Raw genomic sequence first — 9,665 nt, 5'->3', positions numbered from 1 at the left:
TGGGGCTCCCAATCTCAATCCCCATTTTACAGATGAGGTAACCGAGGCCCGGAGAAGCGAAGCGACTTGCCCAAGGTCACAAAGACAGGTGGCAGAGTCAGGATTAGAACGCATGACCTCGTGACTCACAGGCCCGGGCTTCATCCACTATGCCACGCCGCTTCATTGATTAAAGTTTTTATTCACCCCAAAGTCAGGAGGGAACCCCGATTTGTTCCCCTGCTTAGCTGTTATCTCCTCCCCCGGTTGTAGATGACAGAATAAAAGGACAAATATATTGATATTTGTATCCAAAAGGCTAACAAAGGACTAGAAAAACGTACATAAATAAAATAATTTTACAAACCACCTGCAGAAATAAGTCTTGTTTTATTACGACACTGAAGACTGCGTTTGGGGTTACTTCAAAGAGGAAAGGAAAATCCCTCACAAAGCTCTCATTTATTATAAAGCTGTAAATAAGTTTTTAATGAGCAAAACACAGTAAATGATCTTTAATATACGAGCACCTTATGCTGATAGATGTTAGAGATTTTGTAAATCCGAGCCAACCCCAAATATTTTTTACATTTGACTCCCAAGTACATTCAGAAGGCAGGGAGCATTAAAATATGTAGAATATAGCTTACAATTAAAAACAGAAAACCACTTTTAATATATATTCAAAATGATAAAATAATTGCTAAATTATGTAAATTTTTATGGTAGGCCAAGAAACGAGTAGATTTTTATTTAATTGCCACCTTTTGCTGATTCAAGTATGTTAATCACAGGGAGCCCTAATAGTTCTACCCGGCTCCTCTAATGTATTCAAGTAAAATGAGCAAAATAATTAAATGTCTAAATATTGATTTAAAGTGCTCCAAGTATTAATGAAGTTTTGCTCTCTATTAGAAATGGGCCAAACTAGTTGGGTTTTCCTATTTCTGTATACTGGATATATGTGGGATTTTTATTTTTCGTGCATATGTGTGAGTACGTTTGTGAGAGTGTGTACGTCAAATGCCAGAACGAAGCCAAAAAGAAACAACATTAATGGGTATCGACGGAAGAATGTCAGCATACAAGTAGAGGTACAGGAAACTGTTGATAAGGTTCCCATTTATTTGTGGTATTTAACGGCTTACTATGTGCAGGACACTGTACTGAGCCCTGGGGTAGCTTCAAGTTAATCAGGTTGTACACAGTCCCTATCCCACATGGGGCTCATGGTCTTAATTCCATTTTACAGGTGAGGTAACTGAGGCCCAGAGAAGTGAGGTGACCTCCCCAAGGTCACACAGCAGAAAAGTGGCAGAGATGGGACTAGAACCCAAGACCCTTCTGACGTCCAGGCCCCTGTTCTATTCACTGGCCACGCTGTGGACCCAACCAAGTTCTCATCTGCTTCCCCACACCTCTGCTTGAGCATCCTGAGTCCTCCAGCCAGGGCACATCTGATGGCCGAGCGGTCTAAGGCGCTGCGTTCAGGTCGCAGTCTCCCCTGGAGGCGTGGGTTCGAATCCCACTTCTGACAGCTGCTGTTTCCCCGGTTAGACCGTAAACCCGTCGAACGGCAGGGACCGTCTCTATCTGTTGCCGACTTGTTCATTCCAAGCGCTTATTCATTCAATAGTATTTATTGAGCGCTTACTATGTGCAGAGCACTGTACTAAGCGCTTGGAATGTACAAATCGGTAACAGATAGAGACAGTCCCTGCCCTTTGACAGGCTTCCAGTCTAATCGACAGGTTTACAGTCTAATCGACGGGCTTACGGTCTAATCGATTCATTCTATGTTAACTTACTCAGGGCAAGGAGGATAAAAGGGAAAAGATCAGTGTGAAGCTGAGAGTGAAAAGAACTAGAGAAAACAGACTACAGATGAACAAAGAGTTTAACGATAAAAGAAAAAGAGGTCAAAACATAAATATGTTAATTGAGAAATAGGACCTCTGAAAGCAGAGAGGCAAGAAAAGCAGAACGAAAAAATATTTTAAAATGAGCCTGAATAAAGTCATTTTCCAAAGCTGAAGTGTTGTGAATAGGCAAAAGCCTTGTCTACCTAGGAATATCTTTACATTTATCTTTGATCCAGTAAATACCTATAACCCTTTGCCCAAGCTTTTGCTTGTCAGTCAAATTATTTATTATTGGTGACAATGGTGACAAGACAAATTGGGAGGTAAACCTTTCCAAGATAAACCATAGGTATAGAAAGTATTTAAAACTATGCTTCAATCCCCAGAGAAGGCAATGTCTAAATTACTCAACTCCGTCTATCTTTTTAATGACTTTAAATGTTTAAGTAGGTTGACAATTTGATAAATGTTTCTAAGAAGTTCCCCTTGTGAAACATTTCTCCTTTTAGTTTTATGTATTTCCCTCATAAGTCGCTTCCTTTAAATTCTGAACAGCTGATTGAGAGAAAGAAAATGAAAATACGTTTCACATTTTTTAATTGTAATTTTAAAACACTTAACTATGTGCTTAGTACAGTGCTCTGCACATAGTAAGCGCTCAATAAATACTATTGAATGAATGAATGAACATGTCTTTGGAACCTACCCAGAGTAATCATAGTAATAATAATAATGTTGGTATTTGTTAAGCGCTTACTATGTGCAGAGCACCGTTCTAAGCGCTGGGTGGGGGAGACAGGGGAATCAAGTTGTCCCACGTGAGGCTCACAGTTAATCCCCATTTTACAGATGAGGTCACTGAGGCACAGAAAAGTGAAGTGACTTGCCCACAGCCACACAGCTGACAAGTGGCAGAGCTGGGATAATGGTGTACCGTGCAGTGCGATACACCGAGCCGAGTGCTTCGCGGAAGTAGAAGGGACTCACGTTCCCAACCCACGCGAAGCTCATGGTCTAACAGGGAAGACGGACATAAACTTATTAACCAACTGGGTAAAATAACTGGATAATTGTAAGCATGTGGAAATTCATGGAGCGGCCTGAGCTGGTCTCTGGGCTAAGAAATGGAAGTAGGCATGAGGGGACAGAGGAGCAGCTTGGATTACTGCATGGGCCCAAGAATCAGAAGGACACGGGTACTAATCCCAGCTCCATCACTTGTCTGCTGTGTGGTCTTGGGCAAATCACTTCACTGCCGTTGTTTTTCGAGATGTTCTTCCCCTCGACTCTATTTATCGCCACTGTTCTCGTCTGTCCGTCTCCCCCGATTAGACCGTAGGCCCGTCAGACGGCAGGGACCGTCTCTATCTGTTGCCGACTTGTTCATTCCAAGCGCTTAGTACAGTGCTCTGCGCATAGTAAGCGCTCAATAAATACTATTGAATGAATGAATGAATTCCCGGTGCCCCGGTTTTCTCATCTCTAAAATGGGGATTGAAATTGTGAACCCCACACGGGTCAGGGACCGTGTCCAAAACGATTTGCTCCTCTCCACCCCAGCGCTTAGTACAATGCCTGGCACAGAGTAAGCGCTCAACGAATGCCACAATTATTATGATTATTATGGGAACACCCAGCCCCCCGCCCCCGTTATTTATCCTCCTGGGAACCTGATTAGCTCTATAGCTGGATCTGTGAGAAATAGGTCAGGTCCTCTCATGTCTCCTAAATTTTCAGGGTTTCCTGAGAAGAGGAAATAGGCTGGTGGGTTCGGGTCTCTATCGGGTCATTTTGTGTCTTCATTATAGTAGCGGTAATAGTCTATATGAGATGTTTTCTGGGTGGAGAGCACTTGTATCGCACGCTATGAGAGAATACTCCGGTGGGAATTAGACATGGACCTTGTCCCTCCGGGAACTTCGGTAGGTTTTGAAGGACCCGCCCTAAATGGCTGGGTTCTGATGGGTCACGTGAGTAGCTCAAGCGGGGCCTCAAATGTCCTTTCTTTCAGAGGAGTGATGGAGTGACTCCCACAGAGATCAAGTTTATCGACAGGAATGACATCATTAGAATGAAGGATGGCTTTCCGGAGACTTTCTTTTCTTGGGCTTCATGGTTTGAGCTTGCAACCTTTCCCTAGGGAATTGGTTACTCTCGTTTTTAGCATTCCCTGAAGTACGTTTACTTGGTTTGTAACGTGGGTGGGATTTTCATAAACCCGTTATTAAGACTCACTGTGGGCAGGGAATGTGTCTCTCTATTGTTGTACTCTCTCCCCCAGTAAGCGCTCAATAAATATGATCGAATGAATCAATCAAGAGCAATATCATCAGGCTTTAAGCTTATGGGAAGGGAACTGCCAATTCCGCTGTATTGTACTCTTAGCTTAATCTTACTAAGCGCTTAGTACAGTGCCTTGCACAGAGTGAGCGCTCGATAAATTCCATTCATTCACGGATTGACTGACTACAAAGAATTGCATTTTTAACTTCTTTTCCTGGGATATTCTTTGTACCGCTTGGCTTCCGGGGAATAACTCAGATTTCAGAAGACCCAACAGGTTTGAATGGAGATAGAGGGAGACACAGCAGCCCGTACTAGAGCAGTGTCTTTGTCATTTCCGTTAGGACTTTAGAGGAAAAATTATAAAGTGATGCCACTTTACATCGCAGTTATTGCAGATTGCCAGTACATCTTCATTTCTAGTCCAGGAGCGGTTTCCATAGCAGCAGCAGTAGCAGCAACTTTACCTCTAAAGTAAGATGGGAAATATCTCTTTCCCATATTTCAAGAGGAAAAGGGCACAGCGCTCGAAGGTTAGGTAAACAGTGATGTTGGTATTCGTTAAGCGCTTACTATGTGCCGAGCACCGTTGTAAGCGCTGGGGTAGATACAGGGTAATCAGGTCGTCCCACGTGAGGCTCACGGTTAATCCCCATTTTACAGATGAGGTAACTGAGGGACAGAGAAGTGAAGTGGCTTGCCCACAGTCAGCTGACAAGCGGCAGAGCCGGGATTCAAACTCATGACCTCTGACTCCCAAGCCCGAGCTCTTTCCACTGAGCCCCGCCGTGACAGACGGAGCTCAGAACTTGGGGGGGGGGGCATCAAGTCCCCCCAGTCTAGGCATTCAACGCTTAGGACTATCACACTGTGGGGTGATGAGGAGCACCACGAATTCACGGGCTTTAAAGAGGCTTTGGTAGAGTCCGGGCTCTTAGGTTAGTAGTGTCCTATTTAGAGCACCGGTCTGGCAGTCAGAAAGACTTGGGTTCTTATCCCTGCTCCACCACTTGTCTGCTTGGGCAAGTCACTACACTTCACACTGCCTGGGTTACCTCATCTGGAAAATGGGGATTAAGACTGTGAGCCTATGTAATGATGGCGATATTTGGTAAGCGCTTACTACGTGCAGAGCACCGTTCTAAGCGCTGGGGGAGATACAGGGTCATCAGGTCGTCCCACGGGAGGCTCGCGGTTAATCCCCATTTTCCAGATGAGGGAACTGAGGCCCAGAGAAGTGAAGTGACTCGCCCACAGTCACACAGCTGACGAGTGGCAGAGCCGGGAGTCGAACCCGTGACCTCTGACTCCGAAGCCCAGGCTCTTTCCACTGAGCCGCGCTGCTTCATGTGGACCGTGCCAACCTGAAAATTTGTATCTTCTCCAGTGGTTAGTACAGTGCCTGGCAACATCGTAAGCTCTTGGCAAAGACCATTACAAAAAAGTTCTTAAAAATAGATTATTTCCACTCACTGGAGCACTGTGGTAAAGGTGGATAAGAGAAGCAGCGTGGCTCAGTGGAAAGAGTCTGGGCTTCGGAGTCAGAGGTCATGACTTGGCAGCTGTGTGCCTGCGGGCAAGTCACTTCACTTCTCTCTGCCTCAGTTCCCTCATCTGTAAAATGGGGATTAACTGTGCGCCTCACGTGGGACGTCCTGATTACCCTGTATCTCCCCCAGCGCTTAGAACAGTGCTCTACACATAGTAAGCGCTTAACAGATACCAACATTATTAATATAAGAGACTGCTTGGAGAAAGACCTTTCAGATCCAGTAGTGTAATAATAATAATGACGGCATTTGTTAGGCGCTTACTATGTGCCAAGCACCGTTCTAAGCGCTGGGGGAGATACAAGGTAATCAGGTTGTACCACATGGGGCTCACAGTCTTAATTCCCATTTTAATAATAATAATAACGTTGGTATTCGTTAAGGGCTTACTATGTGCAGAGCATTGTTCTAAGCGCTGGGGTAGATACAGGATAATCGGGTTGCCCCACGTGAGGCTCACGGTCTTAACCTCCCTTTTACAGATGAGGGAACTGAGGCACAGAGAAGTTAAGTGACTTGCCCCAAGTCGCACAGCTGGCCAAGTGGCCGAGCTGGGATTAGAACCCGTGACCTCTGACTCCCAAGCCCGTGCTCTTTCTCAACCAAGGTTCTAAGATGACTGTCTTTGGCCTCCATTTGCATAGGTCCACTGTCTGGCCTACTGGAAACCCCCCAAGTCTCCCTTCTGCCTGGATGTGGTCTCTAAAGATTCTTCTGGAGTGGACCGTATCCTTTGACAGTATAAATGCCTCTTCTATAATAATTATGATCCTTGTTAAGCACTTTGTATAGGCCAAGCACCGTTCTAAGTGCTGGGGTAGATACAAGGTAATCAGTTTGGGTACAGTCCCTGTCCGACGTGGGACTCGCACTCTTAATCCCCGTTTTCCAGATAAGGTAACTGAGGCCCAGAGAAGTGAAATGACTTGCCCAGAATCACATAACAGACACGTGGTGGAGCTGGGATCAGAACCCAGGTCCTTCTGACTCCCAGGCTCGCCCTCTCTCTACTTAACCTCACTGCTTCTCCAGATTTGACCATTCCTTTCCAGGGTCCCTAACCTAAGCCGACCCCAACCTAGGTCCCCTGGCAATTTAGCTTGAGGTAATAATATAATTATGGTACTCGCTAAGTGCTTACTATGTGCCAAGCAGTGTTCTAAGTGCTGGTGTAGATACAAGTTAATCAGGTTGGACCCAGTCTCTGTCCCACACGGGACTCACACTCTTATCCCCATTTTAGAAGCAGCGTGGCTCAGCGGAAAGAGCTCGGGCTTGGGAGTCAGAGGTCACGGGTTCGAATCCCGGCTCTGCCACTTGTCAGCTGTGTGACTGTGGGCAAGTCACTTCACTTCTCTGGGCCTCAGTTACCTCACCTGTATAATGGGGAGGAAGACTGTGAGCCTCACGTGGGGCAAGCTGATTACCCCGTACCTACCCCAGCGCTTAGAACAGTTCTCTGCACATAGTAAGCGCTTAACAAATACCAACATTATCATTTTATAGCCGAGGTAACCGAGGCAGAGAGAAGTTGAGTGATTCGACGAAGATCACAAGCAGACACGTAATGAAGAGTCGGGATTAGAACCCAGGTACCTCTGACTTCCAGATCTGTGCTCTATCCGCCGCTACTTCTCCCAAGCCATGCGGGTTCGGTGCCACAAATACAGAGCGATACATCTTCAGAGAGTATCACAATCTTTGTCCTTCAAAACATGATGCGCTGCATACGTTATTTCAACTTTTTTGCGGCCACAAGTTAATTTCTCATTTTTTTTCTCATAAGGGATAACTTTTGTGTGTGTTCAGCATGGCCTGGACAGTGGACTCCGCATTGGCCTTTTTAGCCTCGTATGCCTCACAGATAACCTTCACCATTGGTGGTGTATTCTAATATGAAAAGTAACTAGATATTTATGTGGGTCCCAGGGTGAGACTGACAGTGAAGGCTTATTGGAGAATAATGGGCATAATCCATAGGGTGCTGACTTCAAGGGACACGTTCTTAAAACAGAGTAGCCACAGTTAGTTTTCAGTTCTTCACAAAGATGCATTTGACCACAGAATGTCTTTCGATATTCTAAAGATGATGATGATAGCCTTCGTTAAGCACTTACTATGTGCCAAGATCTCTTCTAAGCGCTAGAGTAGGTACAAGCTGAAGAGATTGGACGCAGTCCTCGTCCCACCTGGAGCTCACAATCTTAACCTCTGTTTTACAAATGAGATGAACCGAGGCGGAGAGAAATGACTTGCCCAAGGTCACACAGCAGAAGTGGTGGAGCCGCGATTAGACCCGGGTCCTTCCGACTTCCAGGCCCACGCTCTATCCACTGGGCCTTGCTGTTGTGTGTACCCGCCTCTCACTTCGCACTCCCTTTAGGAGCTCTTCTGCCCCCATGGTTTCAGCCATCACTTCCATGCAAGACGACACCCAAAACTGGCTCTGTCTCATATCGCCTTGCCTCATGCCTCCAGGACATCTTTACCTGGATGTCCCACTGGTATCTCAAGCTCGATATGTCCACAACCGAACGCCCCTTCTTCCCTCCCACTTCCTCCCCCCCACTTAACTTTCCCGTCTTGGCTGAGCCCACCACCGTCTTCTCCCTCTCTCAAGTCCACAGTCTTGGCGTCATCCTTGATCCTCGTCATATTCCGTCCGGCCTCAAATCCTCTCCGGTTTTCTCCACATCATTTCGAACACCCACCCCTTCCCTGAATCCACGGCACCGGTCTCGTCCCAGACACCTTTAAGGTGAGGATATTGTCTACTAATTCGCTTGAGATGATTATGGCATTTAAGTGCTTACTGGGGGCCAAGCACTGTGCTAAGCACAGGGAGAGATACAAGATAATCAGGTCCCACGTGGGGCTCAGAGTCTAAGTAGGAAGAAGAGGTATCGAATCCCCATTTTACACAGGCTTAGAAGCACGGAGAAGTTAAGTGACTTGCCCGAGGTCACACAGCGGGTCCGGGGTGAAACTGGGATCGGGACCCAGGTCGGCCTTTGGTCTTTCCACTAGGCCAGGCTACTTCTACTCTCCCAAATACTCAGTACACTGCTCTGCCCGCGGAAGGTTTCGCTACAGACTGTGGATTGACTGGTGTTCTTTTCACCTTTCAAGAGAGCGGGCTCGGGATCCCTCAAATAATTGTAAATATTTTAGGGTCTATCTCTCCCATTACAGTGCAAGCTTAATGAGAGCAGGGAACATGTTTTTGATGTTCTTTTTCAAGTGTTTATTACAGTGCACCGCATCCACTGGATTCTCAGTAAATACTATTACTATTATTACTGCAGTCGATGCATAGACACCCCCTCACCCGCCCCGAACAGCGACATAACCTAGTGGCTAGAGCATGGGCCTGGGTCCTAATCCCGGCTCGGCCACTAATCTGCTACGTGACCTTGGGCAAGTCATTTCACTTCAGAGCTCCTCGGTTACCTCATCTGTAAAATGGGGATTAAGACTGTGATACCCATGTGGGACATGGGTTGTGTCCAGTCTGATTAGCTTGTGTCTACCCTGGTGCTTAGTAATGTGCCTGGCATATAGCAAGCGCTTAACAAAAACCATAAAAAACCCACCACCACCAACAAAAAAAACCAAACCCAGTCCCAGGGCGAGATCACACAAAAAGCCACCTATTACTGGAATTCTCCCACCCTGGAAAACTCCCTAATAATTATAATATTGGTTAAGTGCTTGCTATGTGCCAAACACTGTTCTAAGCACCGGGGAAGGAACAGGTTAATCAGGTTGGACCCAATCCCTGTCCCACAGTGGGTTCACGCTCTTAATCCCCATTTATTGCAGATGAGGGAACTGAGGCACAGAGAAGTTAAGTGACTTGCCCAAGGTCACACTGCAGACAAGTGGTGGAGCCGGTATCTCCCGGTCCACTGAACCTGATGGGTTGTCTGATTTCCATTGGCTTCGTTTGCATCGTGGCAATTTAAGTGTGGGGCACTTCCTCTGCCTCAGT

General features: G+C 46.3%; 1 non-coding gene across 1 annotated transcript; it reads left to right on the top strand.

The window, feature by feature from the left end:
• The first annotated feature begins 1,424 nt into the window (after nucleotides 1-1,424).
• On the top strand, nucleotides 1,425-1,516 carry TRNAL-CAG. Its single transcript has one exon. It is a non-coding gene; the product is annotated as a tRNA-Leu (tRNA).
• The last annotated feature ends 8,149 nt before the right edge of the window (nucleotides 1,517-9,665 follow it).

The sequence above is a fragment of the Ornithorhynchus anatinus genome, chromosome 3 (assembly GCF_004115215.2).
Source record: "Ornithorhynchus anatinus isolate Pmale09 chromosome 3, mOrnAna1.pri.v4, whole genome shotgun sequence".
Classification (NCBI taxonomy): Eukaryota; Metazoa; Chordata; class Mammalia; order Monotremata; family Ornithorhynchidae; genus Ornithorhynchus; species Ornithorhynchus anatinus.
Note: the sequence above shows the minus strand (reverse complement) of the source record. Positions and strands in the feature narration are given on the sequence as shown.